Source organism: Mobula birostris, chromosome 4 (genome assembly GCF_030028105.1).
Source record: "Mobula birostris isolate sMobBir1 chromosome 4, sMobBir1.hap1, whole genome shotgun sequence".
In the NCBI taxonomy this organism is placed as follows: domain Eukaryota; kingdom Metazoa; phylum Chordata; class Chondrichthyes; order Myliobatiformes; family Myliobatidae; genus Mobula; species Mobula birostris.
In genome coordinates this window covers 160,282,836-160,309,588 of record NC_092373.1, presented here as the reverse complement: position 1 = coordinate 160,309,588, position 26,753 = coordinate 160,282,836, and the positions used below count along the sequence as shown (strand labels likewise).

General features: G+C 43.9%; 1 protein-coding gene across 7 annotated transcripts in view; it reads right to left on the bottom strand.

Moving 5' to 3' along the window:
• LOC140196701 (chondroitin sulfate N-acetylgalactosaminyltransferase 1-like) overlaps positions 1–26,753 on the bottom strand; it is a 197,328-nt gene that overhangs the window by 124,634 nt on the left and 45,941 nt on the right. The window contains exon 1 of one of the 7 annotated variants that reach the window (XM_072256346.1): positions 22,316–22,400. The exons of the other annotated variants lie outside the window; for them this stretch is intronic. The gene's annotated coding sequence lies outside the window, so the exon portion shown is untranslated. Of the gene's footprint in view, positions 1–22,315; positions 22,401–26,753 lie in introns of those variants that run through there. 7 annotated transcript variants of the gene reach the window in all.

Sequence of the window (26,753 nt, the reverse complement as noted above, 5' to 3'; positions counted from 1 at the left end):
GTGTACAGTCTTTTACACAACTTAGTAACCTCTGAAAAGCCAGCAAGCAAGACATTCGATGAAACCGTTACAATTTTACAAAGCTACTCGTGCCCTAAATAGCTGGTAATAGCTGGGAGATTTAGATTTTACAAATAGAACCAATCAAAAGATGAAAGTATTTCTGAATACACTGCAGAACTGTGAAAATGTTCCCAGTACTGTGACTTTAGAGATAGACTTTCTGATGCATTAAAGGACAGCCTTGTATGTGGTATGCATAGTCAAAGCACTCAAAAGTGGCTGTCAGAAAGAAACCTAACCTTAGAATGGGCAGTGACCAGTGCAATATTGTTAAAGACTGCAGCAAACGATGCAGCAGAACTACAGAAAGGAGGTTAAAATGTGAAATGCACAAAATGTCCCTGAATGGTGCAAAAAGCCAAAAGAGTTATCGATGTGGCAAATCCTCCCATAATGCAAATGACTGTTGGTTCAATGAAAGCATCTGCAGAAAGCGTCACAGACAAGGTCGCATGGAGAGAATGTGCAAGACAGACAAAAAGCACAACTGAGAGAAAAGCCTCAAGCACAAAACTAAGCAAATGCTTTAAGTTACAAAATGTGAAACAGAATCAGACAAGATAGAGTTTGACAAAGGTGAATTATCATGCCTAGGATTGCACAGTATTACTGAGGCAGATCACAATATAATATGGATCACAATAGATGTGTCTAGAATAAAACTGAAAATGGAGCTGGATACAGGGTCAGCTTTGTCTACAATTCCAGAGGCTGACTACAACAGATTGTTTTCTAAGATACCATTAGGGAAGACCTCAGTGATGCTAAAGACTCCCAAAGGTAAACTGAAAGTAAATGTGATGTACGGAGGCAAAACACAGCAGTTAGAGCTTTGTGTTGAGAAGTGGAGGGCCAGCCCTTTTTGAATGTGAATGGTTGAGAAAAATCCAACTAGACAGCCATTCAGTCAAAGCTCTCAGTGTGACATCCACAGGCAACAGCAGGTAGCGCTAACCAGACACTGGCACAGCTGCTTAATGCTAACGAGAAGGTATTTGAGAAGGGGATGGTAAACTTAAAGGCATCAAGGCCAGAATTGAACTGAATGAAACAGCAATACCAAGTTTCCTTATGGTACGTCCCGTGCCTTATGCACTACGTCCTTAAGTGGACGCTGAACTGCAGAGCTTGGAGGTGTCTGGAATTCTCTCCAAGGTTGAGTGGAGCGATTAGGTCACGCCCATTGTCCCAGTGATCAAGAAACGGAAGGCCAGAGCTATTGGCATATGTGGGGATTTCAAGGTGAGCATCAACCCGGTGCTGCGTACTGTGCAGTATCCCCTGCCATGAATAGAAGACACCTTTACATCTTTAGCAGGCAGAGAGAGGTTTTCAAAAATTGACTTGTCACAAGCCTATATGCAAATGGAGATTGAGGGGTCAAGCAGGAAGTTCTTCACAATTAACACTCACAAGGAACTATTCCAGTATAATCATCTCGTCTTTGGTGTCACATCAGCTCCAGCAATTTGGCAAAGCGCAATGGACCAAGTGCTCCAAGATATCCCAGGAACATAATGTTAACTTGGTAACATCATTGTGACTGGCAAAAATGATGAAGAGCACCTCCAGAACCTTGGTAAAGTGCTTAGCAGGCTGAGTGAGCTGGTCTGCGTGCAAAGAGAGAGAAATGTGAGTTTTTCAAGAATGAAATCTCACATTGTGGACATGTCATTGACAATCATGGCTTACGTAAGTCACAAGAGAAGACTGAAGCAATGCTACAGGTACCCAGACAATGTGTCACAACTCAGGTCGTACTTGGACTTTGTAAACTACTACCACTGGTTTCTCCCAAACATTGCTACAGTGCTGTATCCAATGAATGCACTGCTACAGACAGGAGCAAAGTGGGAATGGTCAGAACAATGTGAAAAAACATTCAAGGAAACAAGAGACTAATAACATCCGATGATCTACTCACCCATTATGACCCATCTCTGCCCATCAGACTGGCGTGCAATGGTCCCATTAAGGTATTCGAGCCGTCTTGTCACACAGTATGAAAGATGGATCTGAACACCCGATTGCATTTGCTTCAAGATCACTGACGAGCACAAAACACAACTACGCACAGATTGACTGCGAGGCCCTTAGTCTAGTATGGGGAATAAAGTAGTTCCACCACTACCTCTTCGGACAAAAGTTTACGCTAGTGACAGATCACCAGCCCCTTGTGTCCATTTCCAATCCCAGGAAGGGAATTTCAGTGATAACTGCTACGCAGTTACAACATTGGACACTATTCCTAGCAGCCCACTCTTATGACATAGAGTTCAAGGTATCAAACAACACAGCAATGCTGATGGCTTGTCATGTCTTCCACTATTGGCAACTGAAAACGTAAAGTCTTCATTCTGTGACTCAGTAGAAGTTTTCCACACCGCATCGGTGTACCAGTTGCTGGTAACAAATTCCGAAATACTAAGGGAAACAAGGAACGACCCAACGTTGTCAAAAGTCTATGAAATCACCATGCAAAGATGGCCAGCTCATGGTAACCCTATGTTTCCAGAGTTCTCAGCGACATGAGACCAACCATCAGTATGTCAAAGAACGCTGATGTGTGGATCTCATGTTGTGGTTCCCTCTGAACTGCACACCAGAGTACAAGTTTCCCCCGCTATCTGAAGGTAATGCGTTCCTATGAAACGGTTCATAAGCCGGAATGTCGTAAAGTGAATAAGCAATTACCATTTATTAATATGGGAAAAATTTTTGAGCGTTCCCAGACCCTACAAAATCATGCCAAATAACACATAAAACCTAAAATAACAGTAACATATAGTAAAAGCAGGAATGATATGATAAATACATAGCCTATTTAAAGTAGAAATACTTTTCTGCAGCACTGTCTAGTGCAGTGAAAGTCTCGCGGAAGCGCTCTTGGCAGAAACACTCTCCAGTAACCTTGAAGCCATGAAGCTGCCAAATCATACCAAATAACACATAAAAATACACAGCCTATATAAAGTAGAAATAATGTATGTACAGTGTAGTTTCACTTACCAGAATCGGGAGGACTCCAATAAATTGCAGTTTCGTCACAGTTAAACACTTGCTTATACGAATAACCACCTGACGCAATTGGCAATCGCCTCTGATCTGGGCCGACATTTACGTGCCGGGTGGCACCTAATTAATTAGCTTGTTTATTTCGGCTTTTTTCTTAAAGATGTGCTGGGTAAGTTCCGACTACCGCTGCACCGCTGCATTCTTTGCGGCAATGCATCAGTCCACGGCCCGGAGGTTGGGGACCACTGCTTAAACTATGAAGCTGCCCTCGCCTCAGAAACCGATCAAACCGCCCATGACTACCTTTAAATTCCACTTTCGCAACACTTTCATCATCATCGTCCAGTGCTTTCTGTTTCAGCTTATTAAAAAGACTGACTGATTTCTCCTTAAGTATAAGAAAGCTTAACGAAACACGCTTTGTACACCCATCAATCCACTCAAGCAATAGACTTTCCATTTTATCTATTACTGGATGCCAACTAAGAGAGACCACTTTGCTACAAGCAGAACCAACAGTAACATCGGCAGCTTTCAAAGTTCCTTCTCTCTGCATATAACTAGTGTGAACGGCGGACGCAGGCAAGTTCAACGCTCGGACAATGTCCTTACTTCGTTCACCACAATCGAAACGCTTAATTATGTCTAGTTTTACGCTAAGTGTAACACCTTTACGAGCTCTTTTAGGCTTTTCCAATACCTTAGAACTCATCTTGCTAGCAGATGCACAAAATAAATCGAGATAAAGCACGTGTTTAAGCAATGGCGGCTGGAATGCAGTTCCGGGGGAGGAGCTCGGCTGTTTGGGCATGCGCTGCCTTTTCTTGTAACAGTGAAAACACCTTCTATTAGTGAAAACAGGTAACTAATGTAGGTCTTTCGTAACAGTGATGTGTCGTAAAGCAAACGTTCGGGAAAATGGGGGCCTTCTGTATTAGAAAATCTGCATGAAGAACACCTAGGTACAGTCAAGATGAAGAGTCTTACATAGATCTACGTGTGGTGCCTGGGAATATATAAACAGATTGAAGACTTGGCCAAAAGCTGTTCAGGATACCAAAAAATTCAAAATGCACCCCCACAGGTATCGTTACACCCGGGGGTATGGCCATCATCACCAGGGCAAAGAGTACATATTGGCTTTGTTGGGCCATTCAAAGTGGCCAGAGGTTATACCAATGAAGCCAACCACATCAGCAAGACCATCTCCGCCTGAGGACCATCTTTGCCAGAAACGATTTAACAGAACAAATTATGAGTGACAACGGACCACAACACACATCAGAAGAATTCCAACTGTTCATGAAGAAAAATGTCATCAGATACTTCGTCAAGCAATGAATGGGTTGGCGGAAAGGTTTATCTAAGTCTTCAAGAAGTCCATTAAAACAATAGACAAGGAAGACATTTCTTTACAGCACAAGGTGAACAACTTCCTTTTTGTGTATCTGAACTCTATTCATTTGACGACAAATCAAACACCTGCAATGCTGCTCATGAACAGGAATCTGAGATCTTCTATAGACCTCCTGAAGCCAGATCTATGGAGGGAAGTGTAAAATAAACAGTTCAACCAGTTGCCAAGTGAAGCAGCAAGGAGCTTCAGGGTTGGACAGGAAGTCCTAGAGCAAGATTACTGAGAAGACACGTGGACACCCGGTGAGATAACTACAAGAATTGGACCACTGATGTTCACAGTTGATGTTGGAGACCATACATGGAGACATCATGTGGACCAGATACTGGATGTTCAACTGAAGAACACACCTGAGTCAACTGCATATAACAAGACAGACACACTATAGTCACTAGACTTACCTCTCAGTGGTGATGATGTCACTGACAACAATATGGCACCAGAAACCAAGAACGTTGTCTTGGACAAGTCACCTACCAAACCTGATGCTACTCCACAAGTCCAGAGGCGCTATCCTGAAAAAAAACAGGGCGTCACCCAAAAGGCTGAACCTTTCGAACTGTGAAGTTAGTTATGGACTGTTACTGTGAAAGCATGTTTATTTTGAATATGGGTTTATGAAAGTGAAAATGAATGTTTTGTACATATACCATCTATGTTGATTGATCTAAAGGGGGAGGAAGTGTAATGTATGAATCTATTTAATCTAGAGCAATGACCCCCCCCTTAGCACTATGTATTGATCTGTTGTCTGTGCATGTGCTGTTGTCTACGCATGTGCATTGCTCTCTCTCTCGCCGAAATGTGAATACATCAGTTAAAGCCATCTTCCGCATGTGTGCTTTCATTTAACTGATATGTAGTTGTGTACAGACACAACAGTTGTGTCATCAGTGAACTTGATTCAGTTTGAAGTGGATCTAGCAGTGCAGTCATGCATCAGTAAATGGCTGAGCAGGCATCCCTGGGGGGCACCAGTGCTCAGTGTGATGGAGCTAGAAGAGTTGCTGCCAATACAGTTGTCTTTCTGTCAAGAAGTCCAAGTTCCAGTTACAGAGAGAAGGGTTGAAACCCAGTGAGGATAGTTTACCCACCACCTTCTTAGAGAGGATCGTATTAAGTGTCAAGCTAAAGTCGACAAAGACCACCCTGACATATGAAGCATGATTTTCTAGGAGTGGCGTGTAGACACTATGGCATTATCAGTGGGCTGATTTGAGCAATAAACAAATTAGAAAGGGTCCAATGTAGCAGGAAGAAGAGATTAATACGATCCACAACCAGCCACTCAGTTTCCGGTGTCACATTGCCGTCAGTGACATCACCACTGAGAGGTAAGTCTAGCGACTGTAATGTGTCCGTCTTGTTGGATGCAGTTGAGGTCAATGCCGACTATATTTATTAAGGCAGGTTACTATCTCCCTCTTGCACAATGGGATGATGGTTGCCATCTTGAAGCCTGCGGAGACAGTGGACTGCTCCAGAGAGATGTTGAAGGTGTCTGTTAGAACTTCATTTAGCTCTGCTGCACAGTCGCTCAGCACCCAACCAGGTATATCATTGAACCCCACAGCTTTACATGGGTTGACCCTGGCTAAGGTCTTCTTCTCATCAGCTGCAACCAGACAGAACTCCTGCTCCTCGGGGGGGAGGAGGGACCTTTGTTTCATGCATCAGATTGTGTGCAAAAGGCTTTCAGCCTGTCAGGAAGAGAGGCACGTCTGCCATTGACGTGCAGGGGGGACTTGTACTCCATTATGGTCTGAATGTCCTGCCACATGTGCCTCACTCCTGGCTCCTGTTCTTCTTCCCTGATGGCAGTAACAAGAAGAGGACATATTCTGGTTTGTAAGGGTCCTTAAAGATGGATGCTACCTTCTTGAGGCACCACAGTTAGAGGACATTCCCGATGACGAGAGGGATTGTGTTGGCTGAGTTTACGACCCTCTGCAGCCTCTTTTGAACCCCCGTATTGGAGCCTCCACCCCACGTGGTGATGCAGCCAGTCAGAATGCTTTCCAAGGTACATCTGAGGCACTAAATGATTCTGCACAACCATTTCTAAATGCAAGTGTATCTTCAGCTTACAGCAGTTCATTTAGCCCAAGATGTGCATAGAATCTGGTTTTTTAAGTTTCCCCCTCCCCTACAAAAAGAGAATAAATGAGACGGTCAACAACCAATAAATCACAGACCCAAGCAAGGAAGCACCAAATATATTGGGACCCAATCTCCAGTGGTCTACTGGCAGTTATTGCCACACTTGTTATTATTGGATACAGATCTCCAGAGAGCTTTAAAGTGCTCCATTTAGTTGAAATTGCAGTAAAGCTTTTCTGTCCCAGTTTAACAGAAATAGTGTGTCATAACAGTGCAGCTTTTGACCAGATTGAAAATTGAAACAGCATTGAAACAGTCAGCAAATGAGGTATTGAAATGGAATACAGATTTCCAACTAACACTGATATTTACACCTAATTAGAATGAGGAGGAGAACAGATGATGAGTAGGGAACCATTTTTCCTCTTCTTTCCGCACCCAGGGGAAAAGTGCTGCTCAAAACCAAAAAATAAACGACTAAGGAGGAAAAAAATCCACAGGCCAGACAACACGTGGAATCACATATGCTTTATATCATTTGTGGCTTCAGTTAGACATAACTCACTTGTGACTTTATCATTCCTGACAAAGGGTCACAGTCTGAAACACTTACTGTCTTCTTCCTTCACAGATGTTATACATATTTAACATTTTTTTAAAATCATGACATTAACCATTCTGTATTATTAAATTGATTCTACTAAGTAGTTAAATATATCTTATTTTAGTTGCGTGCCACTTTTAATTAGTGTAACAAGCTTTGGAAAATTTAAAGCCAGCGCCAATGTATTGGTTAACAAAACCTATCATAAAATCAGTTTTTCCTTCTCCAGCGAGTTTATTATCTTTGAACAAAATGATTTCCAAATGTGCTTTTCTACTTTCTCTACCCAACGATTTCAATATTCAGAACTTCAGTTCCAATCCATCAATGACACTTGCACTCCCTAAAAACAAGGATGCAATTACTGCTTTAACCCACTCTGTTCTGTAAAATCCCAGAGCAAGTACTGTACAGTAATCCTAAAAGTGAATGAGGATGCAAATACATCATTGAAAACTTATGAAGAATGCTTGTACCTGCAAAACCAATGCTTTTTGATGAAGCAGAGTTATTACTGCACTTCAGAAGTTCTCCAGCAATAGCAACTCAATCAGCTGAGGTCATTAGAAATAAACATCAATTAAAAATCACAAGAAGTTTGATATACCAATGCCAAGTCATTATAATGAAGTTATATTAAAATATAATTTGAGTAATCAGTTTGAGTAGTATAGGGCTCCATGCTTTTGCAAGGACAATCATGTTTTAGTGAAGTATCATTCAGATTCACAAAGAAGGAAATACTAAAGGAAAACAAAAAACAGAATGATTTGCAGCAAAATATAATTTATATATTTAAATATTGTGTAATAGTAAGCTATGATTGGTGGAAGCAAGATGTACATCAGATTAAATTTGTTTTTAATCTGATGTCTGCCACATTAGATTAAATGCAAATTTAGGGAAGAGGTATAAGCTTTATACAAATACCTCGATATGCTTTTTCAAGATCAGTCATAAAAATCACCAACTATAAATCAATATTCAACTACTTATCCCATCTAAATCTGATGATAAAAATGGATTGGGAAGAGTAACAGTGATTCAAGCTATGTGCCTACACGGATTTCCACAAATCCTGTTGATCCAATATAAAGATTAAAGATGGCAGAGTTGAAAAGGCGGCTGAATCTTTCAAGAATATAATCAAAGTTCATTGGGAAAAAACAAGAATAATTTATTGTTTTCTCTTGAGATAGATGTTCATTGTCCTTGGTTGTTTGGTAAGCTTGCTTTCTAAATATAGCAGCTGCCATTTGATAGATCACAAACAATAGTAAGTAAACTTCCAGCTAACAGTTCATATAATTTCTGGTCATAAAATAAATTCAGTCTTCAGGTCTTAAAGTGTAAATGGAAAACAGTAATCAGCTTGAAATTAAAACAAGTGCTCTGCACTGAGCAGTTTTGCAAACATGCTCTGTAGATAGAAGATGCTCTGTCTGTAAAGTAAATGCTAGCACACTACACATACATTATTGCTGATCAAGGTGTAGTTGTTTAATTTGGACAGTTTCAAACAGACAAGCTGACTCTCAAGTTGCTTAGTTCAAGAAAGCTTACAGAACAGACAGATAATATCACAACATATCAATAACTGATGAGTTTATAGTTGGAAGGTTTTTTGTGCTCAAGGAAGTTAGCATCACAGCATTTATAGCCTTAGTGGAGGTGTATGTCTCCAGAAAATATTTATAGACCATTTGTGTTGAAAGGATATCTGAGGAAATGTTGAGTGTGTGTGTGTGTGTGTGTGTGTGTGTGTGTGTGAAGTCACCCAAATGATAGAAAAAGGATATAATTGTTCAGGCTAATTAGGAATGGGATAAAGATCAAGAATTATGGAAGAAGGGGTGAACTTGAATCAATTCATCCAGGTTTGGTTTCTGCAATGGATGACTATTTTTTCTCTATTGTGGCATGTCTTCCTAGTTTATAGGAATTGTATCTGTGTTTTGGAAATCTTTTATCCTTCATGGTTTGTGTTTTAGAAATGGTTTGTAATTTGGAAATGTTTAAGATAGAAATCCTCTGTGAGCTTTTAATGTCTTTTAAAATTATTGTTTGGATTAAACATGTATCACTGAAAAGAAATGAATGGTGTTTTAAAATACTTTGTTAGCTGGAAGTATAGGCAGATAAACTTGGCGTGCAGAATAGACAGGGTAGTAAACTACTATTTGAAGACTGAGTAGTTACAGTATAATCTCCCTTTAGTGAAAGTACTAGAGGCTATTTATATCCTATAAGGCTTAAAATCTTTGCTTGAGTTTAGAACATCATGGTCAGCAAACCCAATGCCATTGAACTCTGCTTTAATTTGGCAATAATACCAGAAACTTCTACAAAAGATTGTGGCAGAGGCCTCTCTCCGGTGCACAATTCTAGACTAGGAGTCACAATTGGAATGGCAACCTACTAGTCAAGACTTCAAATGACACTATAACAAGTACTGAAATTGAATTCTAATAAATAAATTGCCAGCAAAAACAATAGAGAAAAAAAAAGATATACCACACTTGGGACTTGAAACATTACAGAAAGAAACATTGCTTCAAGAGCATGCTTCAGTTTAAATAAACCACTTTATCTTCAACTTTTCAAGCAGCTTCAGCCAAACATTACAGTTGGGTAAAATTAGACAATGTTTCTTCAAATAATTAAAACTGTTAACAACCTTCCTAATGTAGCTTTATAAAGCTCTTTAAGAAAAAGGGTAACATTTCTTTATACTAATTGAAAAAGAGTGCTGTTAGACTTCCCAGTGTAACATCACTGCTTCAGTGGTGAATTGTTGTGTTTCTCATGTCTTTGCATGTGCACCTAAAGCTGGTACCTCAGGAATCAGGCTTTACAAGCTGACGATACACAGAGCACTCTGCCAGTTTCTGGGGAGTGTGATTACGTGGAATGAACGCATCAGCAGAATAAAGGGGAAAAGATTGCATGACACCCCCAAAAGGAACAATGGAAGCTGCGCAATCTGCTGGAGAACAGTGCAACAGGAACCATCCTCCTTGCGCAAGAGGACTTCTGTGTAGAGGTTGCCTCTGATTAACACAGAGATTTCTCCTGAATGGCTAGATTTTATTGGGAATGCAGTCAAATGTCCCTACTAGCTCCAAATGCTGAAGTGAAGGTTTCCCACCAGACAACACACATCAAAGTTGCTGGTGAACGCAGCAGGCCAGGCAGCATCTCTAGGAAGAGGTACAGTCGAAGTTTCGGGCTGAGACCCTTCGTCAGATGCTGCCTGGCCTGCTGCGTTCACCAGCAACTTTGATGTGTGTTGCTTGAATTTCCAGCATCTGCAGAATTCCTCGTGTTTGCGTTTCCCACCAGAACAGCTTTTGAGTTTCATGCAGCAGTGACCAAGACCCTTCGGCAGGACTGGACTCTTTTTCTCACTCACTTCTCGTGAACTTGCAGAAATTCTTCCGGCATTTCTGGCCACCCAACTCTGAGAAACAATCTGCTGAAACCACTTGCACATGAGGTGACTGGGATCCCATTTTCAATCAATCTACTCAAAGTTTACTCCAGGAGTTGTGTAGCTTGTGAATGCAGGAAAAACATGTCTGTCCTTTCAACTAATGCTACTGTAGAGTCAGAAGTTGTACAGAGGAAATGGGCTCTTTGATCCATTATGCTCTTTCTAGCTTTTTTTCCGTCTAGACCAGAGGTTCCCATCCTGGGGTCCCCAGACTCCTTGCTTAATGGTGTTGGCTCATGGCATAAAAAGGGTGAGAACCACCAGTCTAGACTAATCCTATTTCCCCAAATTAGGACTATATTCTTCAATGCCATCGCTATTTAGTGTCTGTCTGAATACCTCTTACAGTATGTAGTTATTGTATATGAGCATTTGCATTAGTAAGATATGACTCTGAGTGAATAGCACCAGTTAATATTTCAACCAGTGTGCCTGAAAATCCTGCTGGAGATACATTTTGGATGTCAGAATCAGGTTTATTATCACTGGCATGTGACGTGAAATTTGTTAACTTAGTCAGCAGTTCAATGCAATACATAATATAGAAGAGAAAAAAAATAAAATAATAATAAACAGATCAATTACAGTATATGTATATTGAATAGATTAAAAAATCATCAAAAAACAGAAATAATATATTTAAAAAGTGAGGTCGTGTTCAAGGGTTCAAAGATTTAGGAATCGGATGGCAGAGGGGAAGAAGCTGTTCCTGAAACGCTGAGTGCGTGCCTTCAGGCTTCTGTACCTCCTACCTGATGGTAACAGTGAGAAAAGGACATGCCTTGGGTGCTGAAGGTCCTTAATAATGGACGCTGCCTTTCTGAGACATCGCTCCTTGAAGATGTCCTAGGTACTTTGTAGGCTAGTACCCAAGATGGAGCTGACTAGATTTATAACCTTCTGCAACTTCTTCTGGTCCTGTGCAGTAGTTCCTCCATGCCAGGCGGTGAAGCAGCCTGTCAGAATGCTCTCCATGGTACACCTATAGAAGTTTTTGAGTGTATTTATTGACAAGCCAAATCTCTTCAAGTTCCTAATGAAGTACAGTCACTGTCTTGCCTTCTTTATAACTGCATCGATAATGTTAGGACTGTGCTAGATCCTCAAAGATCTTGATACCCAGGAACTTGAAACTGCTCACTCTCTCCACTTCTGATCCCTCTATGAGGATTGTTATGTGTTCCTTCATTTTACCCTTCTGGAAGTCCACAATCAGCTCCTTTGTCTTACTAATGTTGAGTGCCAGGTTGTTGCTGCAGCACCACTCCACTAGTTGGCATAACTCACTCCTGTATGCCCTCTCGTCACCATCTGAGATTTTACCAACAATGGTTGTATCATCAGAAAATTTATAAATGGTATTTGAGCTATTCCTATCCACGGAGTCATGTGTATATATATTGAGTAGAGCAGTGGGCTAAGCACACACCGCTGAGCGAGGAGGAGATGTTATCACCAATCCACACAGATTGTGATCTTCTGGTTAGGAAGTCGAGGATCCAATTGCAGAGGGAGGTACAGCGGCCCAGGTACTGTAACCTCTCAATCAGGATTGTGGGAATGATGGTATTAAATGCTGAGCTATAGTCAATGAACAGCATCCTGACAGAGGTGTGTGTGTTGTCCAGGTGGTCCAAAGCCGTGCGGAGAGCCATTGAGATTGCATCTGCCATTGACCTATTGCAGCGATAGGCAAATTGCAATGGTTCCAGGTCCTTGCTGAGGCAGGAGTTCAGTCTAGTCATGATCAACCTCTCAAAGCATTTCATCACCGCAGATGTGAGTGCTACCGGATGATAGTCATAAAGGTAGTTCACATTATTATTCTTAGGCACTGGTATAATTGTTGCCTTTTTGAAGCAAGTGGGAACTTCTGCCTGTAGCAGTGAGAGGTTGAAAATGTCCTTGACTACTCCCGCCAGTTGGCTGACACAGGTTTACCAGGTACTCCATCAGGATGGTGTATATCACTTGCAAATATTTGGTGAGCTTAACACGAAATAAAACATCCAGTTTATTTTCCTAGACTAAATAAAAAGATGGTCTAAAGAAATTGAAATAAATACCCCATAACCTTTGATTCTGGACTGTTCTCTGAACCAATTAGGTCTCCAAATGTTTTTTTTTCCCAAAATGGCTTCTTTGGTGACTATAAAGAAAAAGGTTCCATTAATGCTGTCAAGTCATTTTCAGGAATGAGCAAACTGAGGGTATCTTGATTCTTTTCCAGTCACAACACTAAAATATACGGTCAGTGTTGTTATCTCTGCAACAAAATATTATGGCTCCTTTCTAAGATTAGCTGGGTGTACAACTGAATGTTGCATTTGAATCTCAACCTGTGGGAGAACACGCAGCTAAAAATGAAGCCAAGTATCACTTCTTGGTTTGGCGAGGAATCATTCATCAAGAAAAAACAAAGATAAGCAGTATTTGGACTATGCAAATATTTTAAACTCCATTCCAGTCAGGAAAGAAAGTGGATTCTTAAAACTACTATTAGGCAGCCCCTTGGGGTTGAGGAACACTTGCTTCCACTTTGGTTCTGTGGGTGCTAAGGGAAGGAACCACACCTCTCCAAGTATGGGGCAGGTGGTGCATGATAGGATTGAGAGTTAACATGCTTCTGCCTTTTATACCAGGCTTCCTTATGCTCCCGAAGCACAAACAACATGTTTCCAGTGCTGCCTACAACACAGTGGGCATATATTCATGCCACCTCCAAGAGAAATATAAGGAACCATACCATACCTTTTACAACCTCTCTGAAGCCTTTGACTCCATAAACAAGGAAGTTCTGTGAAGCATTCTCCTCAAATTCAGCTACCTACAGAAACTATTCTAGTTTATTTTGCTTCATGGAAGGTATGATTCTTAGCATGAGGTCTACAATGAAATCTGGTGTCAGTCCACATAATTCCACTGTCACCTTTTGTTTTAGAAAAACACTTCACACCTGAATGATTCACCTTAATTTCAAAAGGGTTCCTAAAGGGAGCAGTATTTATCTATTGGGTGAATGGGAACATGGTGAGACTTGATGACTACACTTGAGAAGATCACTATGACTACATTGAGCTGCGGTGTACACATAACTCCTTTTCTCTCTTTCTCACACAACACACACAAAATACTGGGTAAACGCAACAGGTCAGGCAGAGGAATATTTCCGGCTGGCCCTTCACCTGGACCAACTCTCTCAAAGCTATTTCCACTTCCTCCTCCTATTCTACCCCATTATTCAGTCAGACCCTGCTACAGCTATTAATTGCCCTCATGTGCTCAAACTGATGGATGGAACTTTCTGACCAACTTAGCAGCATCAAGCACTAGGAAACTGGTGCCTATTTAAGCAAATATTGTGATTACTCACAACTTTCAGAAAATGCATATTTATTGAAATTAACTCCAGATGCAAAGGGGAGAAAAACATATGATTTTTCCATCAAATTGAATTATGCTAGCCTCTTTTAACTGTGCATGTTGCTTTAAAGCCCAAGATGGGCTTAGAGTTTCATGTTTATAACCAAAATGCAATCCATTCTTCTTAAACTAAGGTAAAATCAGCAAATGGTTTGGTGTGGTTAGTGGTCTTGAACTTGTCACTACTTGTTTTTTCCCAGATTAGCAATCTTCTCCAACAGCAATTCCAGAACGCACAGCAAGTTCAACAGGAAACAGGTCATTACACAACCAATACATATTGACAATCATCTTGATGACCCCCTTCCATGTGTTTCCTTTCCCATACATTCCTTTTTCCCAGGTCTAGAGTGAAATCCAGTGTCAAACATGACTGCATCATTCCCCGTACTTGTTTTTAAATAACAAGCTGTACCTAACCTCAAGAGGGTTGACTCAGCAGCAATGTGAAATATACTCCTAAGCAGATCATCAGAGCAAGCAACAAGTCATGGATACACCAAATATTCAAGAGCTCAGGTATGTACTTCATTATGGTACACTAGAAAGCCACCACACCAACTCATGGAGGTAGAACAGACTAAAATGTTGTATATGCACTGATAGATTGTACACAATGACGGAATTGCTTCAGGAACAAATCTCAGTGTAAATGTGTCAAGGTTCTTCAGGCAACATGTAAACCAGAAGGGCAAAATTGCAGGAAAAATGGAGACAACCAGAAATACTCCCATCATAGGATGACAAATACCTGCCACCAAGGAATGGAGATACAAAGGATGAAGCCCACATTAAACCAAAGCCTGTCGTGTCTGAAGGCCACCACACTCCAGATCAAACAAGGCCACGACAAAGAATATTCCATATCAGAAGAATGGACACCACTTCACCAAGGGTCTTGACTTTAGGCATAGAAATACTAAAGAAGACACCAATAATCTTAGAGAAAAAGAATGACCAAGTTCAGCAACAAGTCTAAAAGGACAAACTATGTGGAAGAGCATCAAGGTAAAGCACAAAAGAGCCAGGACAATTTGGAAAATTCATATTCATTATTAGAGGGATCATACAGTATGTGGCTTACATCAGAGGTTATCTAACTTTATGTGAAGGCAGTCCATTTTAATCAAGTACCTCACTGTACAACCCAATAATAAGCAGCTACATCAAAGTTGCTGGTGAACGCAGCAGGCCAGGCAGCCTCTCTAGGAAGAGGTACAGTCAACGTTTCGGGCCGAGACCCTCGTCAGGACTAACTGAAGGAAGAGCTAGTAAGAGATTTGAAAGTGGGAGGGGGAGGGGAAGATCCAAAATGATAGGAGAAGACAGGAGGGGGAGGGATGGAGCCAAGAGTCGGACAGGTGATTGGCAAAAGGGATATGAGAGGATCATGGGACGAGAGGATCATGGGACAGGAGCCCCAGGGGGAAGGAAACAGGGGATGGAGGGAAAAAACCCAGAGGATGGGCAAGGGGTATAGTGAGAGGGACAGAGGGAGAAAAAGGAGGGTGAGAGAAAGAATGTGTGTATACAAATAAATAACTGATGGGGTACGATGGGGAGGTGGGGCATTAGGGAAGTTAGAGAAGTCAATGTTCATGCCATCAGGTTGGAGGCTACCCAGACGGAATATAAGGTATTCTTCCTCCAGCCTGAATGTGGCTTCATCTTTACAGTAGAGGAGGCCGTGGATAGACATATCAGAATGGGAATGGGATGTGGAATTAAAATGTTTGGCCACTGGGAGATCCTGCTTTCTCTGGCGAACAGAGCGTAGGTGTTCAGCAAAACGATCTCCCAGTCTGCGTCGGGTCTCGCCTATAGAAGGCCACATCAGGAGCACCGGACGCAGTATATCACCCCAGCCAACTCACAGGTGAAGTGTCGCCTCACCTGGAAGGACTGTCTGGGGCCCTGGATGGTGGTAAGGGAGGAAGTGTAAGGGCAGGTGTAGCACTTGTTCCGCTTACACGGATAAGTGCCAGGAGGGAGATCAGTGGGGAGGGATGGGGGGGACGAATGGACAAGGGAGTCACGTAGGGAGCGATCCCCACGTAAAGCAGAGAGAGAGGGGGGAAAGGAAAGATGTGCTCAGTGGTGGGATCCCGTTGGAGGTGGCGGAAGTTACGGAGAATAATATGTTGGACCCGGAGGCTGGTGGGGTGGTAGGTGAGAACCAGGGGAACCCTATTCCTAGTGGGGTGACGGGAGGATGGAGTGAGAGCAGATGTGCATGAAATGGGGGAGATGCGTTGAGAGCAGAGTTGACGGTGGAGGAAGGGAAGCCCCTTTCTTTAAAAAAGGACATCTCCCTCATCCTGGAATGAAAAGCCTCATCCTGAGAGCAGATGCAGCGGAGACAGAGGAATTGCGAGAAGGGCCTGCTGCGTTCACCAGCAACTTTGATGTGTGTTGCTTGATTTTCCAGCATCTGCAGAATTCCTCATGTTTACGTTTTTAAATAAGCAGCTACCTACTAATCCAATTGGAGGTGCAATCAAACTTCTTTGTTTAAACGCTGAAGGGCAGTGTCATAAGATGAAATTCCATGTAAATTTCACATTACATTTCAGTGTAATCAGGGCAGAGGAAGAATGTACTGCTCTCTACAGTGGACCCATGAATTGTGGCCTGGTATGGCAATTCCAATGCACAGGAATGCAGAGGCTTCAGAAGACAATGCACCTAGACTGGTACATCATGGGAATAGCCCTCTCAACCACTGACAGCATCTACAGGCAACAACATCTTAAGAGAGTGGCATCAGAAAATGTAAGATGAGCTAACACACATCAGTCCTCATAGAGGGATCAGAAGTGTAAAGAGCAAGCAATTTATAGTTCCTGGTTGTCGGTAGCTCCGAGGATCTAACATGGACCCAGCATATTGATGCAGCTACAAAGAATGCACTATAGAGGCTATTTCATTAGGAGTTCGAGGAGATTCCGTACGTCACCAAAAGCTCTCTCAAATTTCTACAGATTTGGAGAACATTCTAACTGGCTGCATCACTGTCTGGTAGTGGGAGGATGGTGGGGGGGGGGGGCGGGGTACTACTGCACAGGATTAAAGCAAGCTGCAGGGAATTGTAAACTTAGTCAGCTCCATCATGGGTACAAGTCTCCATAGCATCCAGAACACCTTCAAGGCGTGATGCCTCAAAAAGGCAGGCCCCCATCACCCAAGTCATGCCTTGTTCTCACTGTTACCATCAGGAAGGAGATACAGAAGCCTGAAGGCGCACAGTAAATGATTCAGGAACAACTTCTTCCCCTCTGCCATCCGATTCCGAGATGGACATTAACCCATGAACATGACCTCACTACTTTTATTTCTATTTCTGCACTACTTATTTAATTTAACTGTGCATACATATTTACTGTTGTTCACAGTTTTTTTTATTTGTCACCGGGTTCAGATACGGCCCAGGTGCGGAGTGAGAGACACTGAAGCGGGTCGATAGTTCACAGACTTTAATGCAAACAGTGTTAAAGGAAAAATAAAACAATAAACCCTAGACCAAACAGGGCCATTAACTAAAACTCTCAAACGGGAAACGAAGCCTACACTGCAGCTGGAAAGAACATCTAAACATTAAACGAATACCGCTAGTCTTCAGAGTCAGTTGACTCAACAGTCCAATTTCTCAGGCAAGGCCGATGCAAACAGGCAGTGAAGTGTTGCTGTGCTCTGTCCAAGTCTCAACAAGCACTAGGACAACAAGTATAGAATTAAATACTATCACGATTAAATAATAATTACCTGACAAGTGCAAATTCACAAGTGCAATCACCGTATCTGCTGTACTTCCAAATCCGTGGTTGTGACAGGGCCTCCCTCTCTAGGCACAGTCTCTGAGGCGCCACAGACCTGTGTTCGCTGGAAGTCCCGGATCAGCAACTTGTCCAAGATGTCCTTCACCGGGATCCAAGTACGATCTTCTGGGCCATACCCTTCCCAGTCCACAAGGTACTGGACCTTACCACGTACCCGGTGAGATGCCAGGATTTGCCGCACAGTATAGACAAGGGAACCATCTACCAGGTGGGGAGGAGGGGGAGGTGGGGTGACTGGGGCCAGGGGAGAGGTAATAATCAGATTGAGCTGGGAAACATGGAATACTGGGTGAACCTTCAGTGATGCTGGTAGATGCAATCTATAGGACACTTTGTTGACAGCCTTACAAACGGTCCCATGTAGTGCGGTGCCAATTTCCGGTTCTCGACTTTCAGGGAAGATCCCTTGATGCCAACCAGACCTCCTCTCCTGGCTTGAATGCCCTTATCTGCTGACGATGCCGATCAGCCTGCAGGGAATGCCGTTTCTGGGCGTGCAGCAGAGAAGCCCTGGCTCGTCTCCAGGTGCGCTTGTAGCGTTGGATCAGCTGTTCGGCAGCAGGAACTCCCACATCAATCTGATCAGGGAAGAGCGGGGGCTGGAATCCCTTTTGGCATTCAAATGGAGACATACCGGTGGAGGATGACTGGAGGTTATTGTGGGCGATCTCTGCCCAAACCAACTGGGATCTCCAGGAGGTGGGGTTGGAAGAGGCAAGACAACGCAAGGTTGTCTCCAACTCCTGGTTCACTCCCTCAGTCTGGCCATTAGATTGGGGGTGGAAACCAGATGAGAGACTGGCTGTGGCTCCTACAAGAGAGCAGGAAGCCTTCCAAAAGCGGGAAGTGAACTGTGGTCCACCATCAGACACTATGTCTTGAGGAAAGCCATGGAGACTGAACACATGTTGAACCATGAGTGTGGCAGTTTCACAAGCCGATGGGAGCCTGGGGAGGGCAATGAAGGGACAGCCTTGGAAAATCAATCTACAACAACCAAAATGGTGGTGTTTCCATCAGACGGGGTAGTCCAATGGTGAAATCTACTGAGAGGTGGGACTAGGGGCGGTGGGGTACAGGCAGTGGACATAACAGACCTGCAGGACACTGGCATGATGTCTTGTTCTGAGTGCAGGTGGGACAGGTACATACAAAGTCACGGACATCCTGGGACATAGATGGCCACCAAAATTGTCTCTTTATAAACTCCTGAGTCCATTGAATTCCTGGATGTCCAGCTAGACAGGAGGAGTGACCCCATTCCAACACTTTGGAACGCACCGCAGCAGAGATAAACAGTCAGTTGGGAGGTCCTCCATCCAGGCCTGGATCTGATTGTTGGGCGGCCCTCACCTCTGCCTCTGTTCCCCAGATCACTGGAGCAGCGATACACGAGTGAGGGAGAATGGGCTCTGGATCAGCATTGTCCTCAGATCTGTCGAACTGCCAGGAGAGAGCGTCGGCCTTTGTATTCTTGCTGCCAGGACAGTAAGTGAGGTTGAAATTGAACCGTGTGAAGAAGAGAGCTCACCAGGCTTGACGAGAGTTGAGTCTCTTAGCATCCTGAATATAGGAGAGGTTCTTGTGATCTGTCCAGATCAGGAATGGATGCTCTGCCCCCTCCAGCCAGTGTCGCCATTCCTCCAGGGCCTCCATGACAGCCAGAAGCTCCCGGTTCCCAACATCATAATTCCTTTTGGCCAGAGTCAAGCGACGGGAAGGAAAGGCACAAGGGTGCAGCCGACTACCCACAGATGAGCACTGAGAGAGGACATCTCCAATGCCTACATCAGATGCATTGACGTCGACAATGAATGGCTGAGATGGGTCTGGGTGTTGCAGCAGCGGGGCAGTGGTGAAACATCGCTTTAGTTCAGAAAATGCTTGGCCGGCAATGTTCGTCCAATGGAATCCTGCTGAGGTCTTGGTGAGTGCATTAATTGGAGCCTCGATAGAGCTGAAATTCTGGATGAAGCGGCAATAAAAGTTCGCAAACTCCATAAAGCACCATACCTGTTTGACTGTAGATGGTTTGGGCCACTCTGTAACTGCCTGAACTTTACTAGGGTCCATTTGAACATTGGATGGGGTAAGTATATTGCCCAAAAGCGACACCTGATCTTTATTGAATTCACATTTTTCAGGTTTGGCGTATTTTCAAGAAGGTGTCTGAGTACCCTCCGGACATGCTGGACGTGTTCCTGATAAGAGCAGGAATAGATAAGGATGTCATCTAAGTACACAAACACAAACTGGTTCAACATGTCCCAGACCAAAAGGCATCACCAGGTATTCATAGTGGCTCATGAGAGGTACTGAAAGCAGTTTTCCACTCATCCCCTTCTCTTATGCGAATCAGATTGTTAGCATTGCGCAGATCAATTTTAGAAAATATGGGTGCTCCCTAGAGATGTTCAAACGCAGACGCCAGCAAGGGAAGAGGGTAGCGGTTCTTCACAGTGATGTTGCTCAGGGGCCAATAATCGATGTTCACAAAAAAGAAGCCCACTCCTGCCGGCAAGGCTGAAGGACAGATAAGCCCCATGCTCAATGCCTCCTTAATGTATTCCTCCATGGCCACCATTTCAGGATGAGAGAGGAAAAAGAGCCAGCCCCGGGGAGGACTAGTGCCAGGTAGGAGGTCTATGGCACAGTCGTATGGCCAGTGTGGGGGCAGGGTGGTGGCCTTTCTTTCACTGAAAACCTCAAGGAGATCCGCATATTCAGCCGGAATCCCAGACAGGTCCACATCCTTAGTTGGCACAGGAGCGGATTCATGGAACGGAGCTTGAGCTGGACCCAGACAGGTAGACAGGCATGCCGGCCCCCGCTCTTGGAGTACTTTCAGAGATCAATCAATCCGTGGGTTATGTCGGGATAACCAGGGGAGACCAAGTACCAGTGGCAGTTCAAGTGAATTAACCAAATAGAACGGTATTTCTTCATGATGGTTGCCTTTGAGCACCAGTTGGAGGGGTTGGGTGGAAAGGTGGATCTCGCCAGTTCCCAGAGGTCAACCGTCCAGCACCTTGACATTGATTTTTTCTCTTAATCCCTGAGTTGGAACTCTCCATCTCTGAGTGAGAGAAATGTCTATAAGATTCCCAGCTGCATCAGAGTTGATAAACGCCTTTAAGCTCATGGGTCTCAGACCTCCACGACAACGAAGCTGAATTAGAGGAAGCTGATTGAAGAGAGAACGACCCGTCAGGATTCCCCTCCCTGCTGACAGGAATTTTCCTTTACTGTATGTTTGGAACATGCCGCCCGGATATGTCTTGGATCACCACAGTAGAGGCAGGAACCTATTCTCCAGCGCCGCTCTCGTTCCTCCTAAGACCGGCGCATGGACCCCATTTGCACAGGCTCCTCCATGTCTGTGGGCTGCGTGCTGGGTGGCGGGGGATGGGGATAGAGCGAGGAAAGATGATGATCAGGCGGTGCGTAGGAAGTTTGAAACATTCTTTCCCTGTGCCACTCAGTCACCCGGTCATCAACTCGAATAGCCAGAATAATTAGGTCATCCAGATCATCCTGCTTGTCCCGGACGGTGATCTTATGCCGGACACCTGCGTTCGGTCCAGGCAGGATGGCAGTGATGGGAGGTCTCTCATTCCAACCCATCTCTGCTGCAAGGGTACGGAATTTCACTGCATAGGCTCTCACCGTTCCTCCGCCTTGGCGCAGGCCAAAGAGTTGGTGGGGAGCCTTCTGGGAGATCAAAAACCCTCCTTAACTCCGCAACAAAATGTCAGAATGACTGGGTGCAGGACCTTGCTCCCGTAAAGTGTTGAACAGTGTGAGTGGAGGTCCATCAAGAAGATTGACCATGTATACCAGTTTTCCTGCATCATCACCATAACGACCAGGCTGGGCTTGGAATGTCAGCTCGCATGGGGTAATAAAATTCCTGCAGACATCAGGATCATCAGAATATCTGCCTGGAGGTGGAATACTCGGTTCTTGTACAGACACGGGTGTCTGTGGGGGTCCGCATGAGGGAGTCAGCTCTGCTCTGGGTGCAGGAGCGGGAGCATTAGTAGCAGAGATTGTCGGGGCAGCAGAAAAGGAGGACCTGCGAGATGCTGGGAGTGGGACTGAGGCTGCTGAACTGCATTGGCGAGAACGTTAATGGCTGTCAGCTGATGCTGGCTGTTCACAGTAAGTTCGTGGATGGCTGCCGTGAGTGCGGAAATCGCAAACACCCGAGTCGGATTGTCTGCGGTGAGCTGTTGAACAGCTGCAGCTAGGGAGGATACCTGTTCCTCCAAGCGAGACTGGGCTTGTCAGCACAAGAATATCTGCCTCATTGCCTCCGTAACTTCACTGAGAACAGATTCCATTGCCTGTAGCTTGTCTCCTACCTGACCAATGAATCTCATGGCCAAGGTCAGCTGCTTTTTCTCTGGCAGGTCCATCTTTGTGTGTTCGAGACTTGCTGTCACCGGGTTCGGATACAGCCCAAGTGCGGAGTGAGAGACACTGAAGTGGGTCGATAGTTCACAAACCTTTAATGTGCACAGTGTCAAAGGGAAAATAAAACAATAAACATTAGGCCAAACAGGGCTGTTAACTAAAACTCTAAACGGGAAATGAAGCCTACACTGTGGCTGAAACGAACGTCTAAATATTAAACAAATATTGCTAGTCTTCAGAGTCAGTTGACTCAACAGTTCAATTTCTAAGGCAAGGCCAATGTAAACAGGCAGTGAAGCATTGCTGTGCTCTGTCCAAGTCTTGACAAGCACTACGATGACAAGAATGGAGTTAAATACTATCACAATTAAATAATAATTGGCAGACACGTGCAAGTTCACAAGCATAATTGCCGTACTGACTACAGTGCCGAATGTCTGGTTGAGACACTATTATTATGTATTGCATTATACTGCTGCAACAAAATAAACAAATTTCATGACGTATGCGGTGATATTAAACCTGATTCTGATTAAGGTTCCCCACTATCCAGGTCATGCCCCCTTCTTGTTGCTACCATCTTACAGGAGGTACAAAAGCCAAAATTCCCACATACCAGGTTCAGGATCAGCTACTTTCCTACAACCATCAGGTTCTTTAACGTCCCTGCACAACCCCAACCCTCAGCAATGGAACAGAATGGATCACCTCCTGCACTACCATTGGCTGGTCCTCAATTTAAGTCATTGTTTTTTTTTATTGCAGCCAGGTCCTGTTTTTGCATAGTCCTCCCCCCCCCCCCCCACCCCGCTCCACCAACCACTCCACGCCTAGGGTATAATTTTATTTATATTCAGTGTGCTGTTTGTACCTACTTGAATGTGATACTGCTAAAAACACATTTTTTACCGTACCTATACCTCACCATACTTGTGCACATGACAATAAACTCCACTTGACTCTATTGCACTTCCCCATAACTCCCCAATCCTCTCATCTATTATCAATATTTCTTGCACCCCCCATTATGATCCATTTTGGAATCCCTTATTTTCCCATCTCATAACCTACTCAAGTGTCATAATCCAATCTTTCAAACCACTAGTTGGAGCATTGGAATAATCAACTGTAGAGGCAACCAGACTGGTAAATTGGGCTACCTATTGTCACATATACTGAGGTCCAATGAAAAGGTTGTCTTGCATACCTTTCGTACAGATCAATTTATTACAACAGTGCATTGAGGTAGTACAAGGTAAAACAACCAAAGAGCGCAGAATAAAGTGTTACAGTTACAGAGAAAGTGCAGAACACTTTCTATGATGCATCATCAAGGCAGAGGTGACCCTGCCTATTATCACCGACTAAGGATCGATTTGCACGAAAAGGCATTGAGACCCAGGTTTAGGAGTTTGGAGATGTGTTTGCTTGGAATTACATTACAGGTTTCTCCTGCCATCCAAAGGTAGAGCATTCCTATGAAACGATTCGTAAGCTGGAATGTCGTAAAGCGAAGAAGCAATTACCATTTATATGGGAAAAATTTGTGAGTGTTCGCAGACTCAAAAATAACCTACCAAATCATGCCAAATAACATATAAAACCTAAAATAACAGTAACATATAGTAAAAGCAGGAATTATATGATAAATACACAGCCTATATAAAGTAGAAATACTTCTCTACAATCATTGCCGCACTGTTCTCCATAGTGAAAATCTCACACAAGTGCTCTCAGCAGAAACACTCTCTCCAGTAATCTTTAAGCTATGGAGCTGCCAAATCATACCAAATAACACATAAAAATACATAGCCTATATAAAGTAGAAATAATGTATGTACAGTGTAGTATCACTTACCGGAATAGTCATAGTCATACTTTATTGATCCCAGGGGGAAATTGGTTTTTGTTACAGTTGCACCATAAATAATAAATAGTAATAGAACCAAAAATAGTTAAATAGTAATATGTAAATTATGCCAATAAATTATGAAATAAGTCCAGGACCAGGCTGTCTGTCCCTCTAAGGGAGGAGTTGTAAAGTTTGATGGCCACAGGCAGGAATGACTTCCTATGACGCTCTGTGCTGCATCTCGGAGGAATGAGCCTCTGGCTGAATGTACTCCTGTGCCCACCCAGTACATTATATAGTGGATGGGAGACATTGACCAAGATGGCATGCAACTTAGACAGCATCCTCTTTTCAGACACCACCGCGAGAGAGTCCGGTTCCATCCCCACAACATCACTGGCCTTACGAATGAGTTTGTTGATTCTGTTGGTGTCTGCCTCCCTCAGCCTGCTGCCCCAGCACACAACAGCAAACATGATAGCACTGGCCACCACAGGCTTGTAGAACATCCTCAGCATCGTCCGGCAGATGTTAAAGGACCTCAGTCTCCTCAGGAAATAGAGACGGCTCTGATCCTTCTTGTAGACAGCCTCAGTGTTCTTTGACCAGTCCAGTTTATTGTCAATTCGTATCCTCAGGTATTTGTAATCCTCCACCATGTCCACACTGACCCCCTGGATGGAAACAGGGGTCACCGGTACCTTAGCTCTCCTCAGGTCTACCACCAGCTCCTTAGTCTTTTTCATATTAAGTTGCAGGAATTGGGTAATCAGCGCCGAGCACACTGATGATGGTGTGTTAGGCAGAGTTGTCGGAGGTTGGGGTGGTGCAGTGATCCCCAACCTCCAGGCTGCCGACCAATACCGATCCGCGAAGCATGCAGGGGTCCTGCAGTAGCCGGGACGCACCCAGCACATCTTTAAGAAAAAAGCCGAAATGAACAAGCTAATTAATTAGGTGCCGCCCAGCAAATCGCCTTTGATCTAGGCCGACATTTACATGCCAGGCGGCACCTAATTAATTAGCTTGTTTATTTCAGCTTTTTTCTTAAAGATGTGCTGGGTGCATCCCGGCTACCGCTGCATTCTCCACGGCAATGTATCAGTCCGCGGCCCGGGGGTTGGGGTGGTGGAACACTGGGGTGTCATTTCATCGTCATCTGTTTCCATCATGGCAGGCAGGTCATCTCCTTCTATGTCTGCCTGCCTCAATGTCGAAGGTCGAGATTCATCGTCTGCTGTGGCTGATGTGGAAGGCTTGAAAAACGACAGTATGCTTGACTGCTTAGCCTCACGCATTTTTCTATCATACAGTTCTTTGTAAGCACTCAAATCATCCTGCAAATATGCCCTAAACTGACGTACCCTTTCAAAATTAAAGTCGTACTTTTCTGCAATCATTGCAGCGAAAATCTCACGCAGTTGCTTCACGTTCAGTTCCTGGATGACTTCACTTTTGGTCCATTCGCTACTGCATTCAGTTTCGATCGTTATCCTTTCCTCGTCCAATTGCATCAGCTCTTCATCTATCAGTTCTTGTTCATGGGATGCCAAAACCTCTTCAAAGTCATCTTTGTCAGCTTCCACAAGCCAAACTCACTTTGTCCTTGCTTTGTTCACCACGATCGAAATGCTTAATTATGTCTAGTTTTATCTAACTGTAACACCCTTACGAGCTCTTTTTAGGCTTTTCCGATACCTTAGAACTCATCTTGCTAACGGCTGCTCACAGGCACGTGTTTAAGCAATGCCAGCTAGAATGCAGTTCCGAATCCGGGGGAGGAGCGGCTGCTCGGGGCGTGTGTTGCTTTTTTTTGCATGCTGCCTTTTATCTCACGCTGCTTTTTCACGCGCTGCCTTTTTTCGTAACAGTGAAAACACCTTCTGTTAACGAAAACAGGTAACTAATGTAGGTCTTTTGTAACAGTGAGCTTTTGTAAAGCGAACGTTTGAAAAGCAGGGGACACCTGTATTGAATGCCAAGAAACTGTAGTCTACAAATTGGCTTTACTCTCTATATGCCCAAAAGTTGAGTTTAGGGACAGGCATCCACTGTAGACCTGATTCAGCAGTGGACAAATGCAGATGATTGAGGCTGACTGGTAGACTGGAGTTTAAGTTCAAATTTAATTATCATTTAACCATGCATGAATATAGCCAAATGAAATAGTGTTCCTCCAGGCCCAAGGTGTAAAACACAGTACCAACAGCACTCAGCAGAGTTACACAAAAAAAAAATAATATAGCCATGTCCCAGATCGGCTTGGCCTATAGAAAGGTGCATGGGATGTTGTCCTGATCCAGCTTGCTCTTCCACTGAGTGAATACCTGAGAGCAGCGGTGAGCCCCCAAACCAGAACAGACTCTAGCACACCCACACAGGCCTCTCCCACACCTCCCCCGCATCTCCCATTCAAGGCAGCTGCACAGGCGACCCCGCAGCCTCGGTCTAATCCTCACCCTAACCAAGGCAACACAGCTTCCCCAACTTCCGGTCTCACCAATGAACCAGTGAACAGGACTTGCACTATTCTA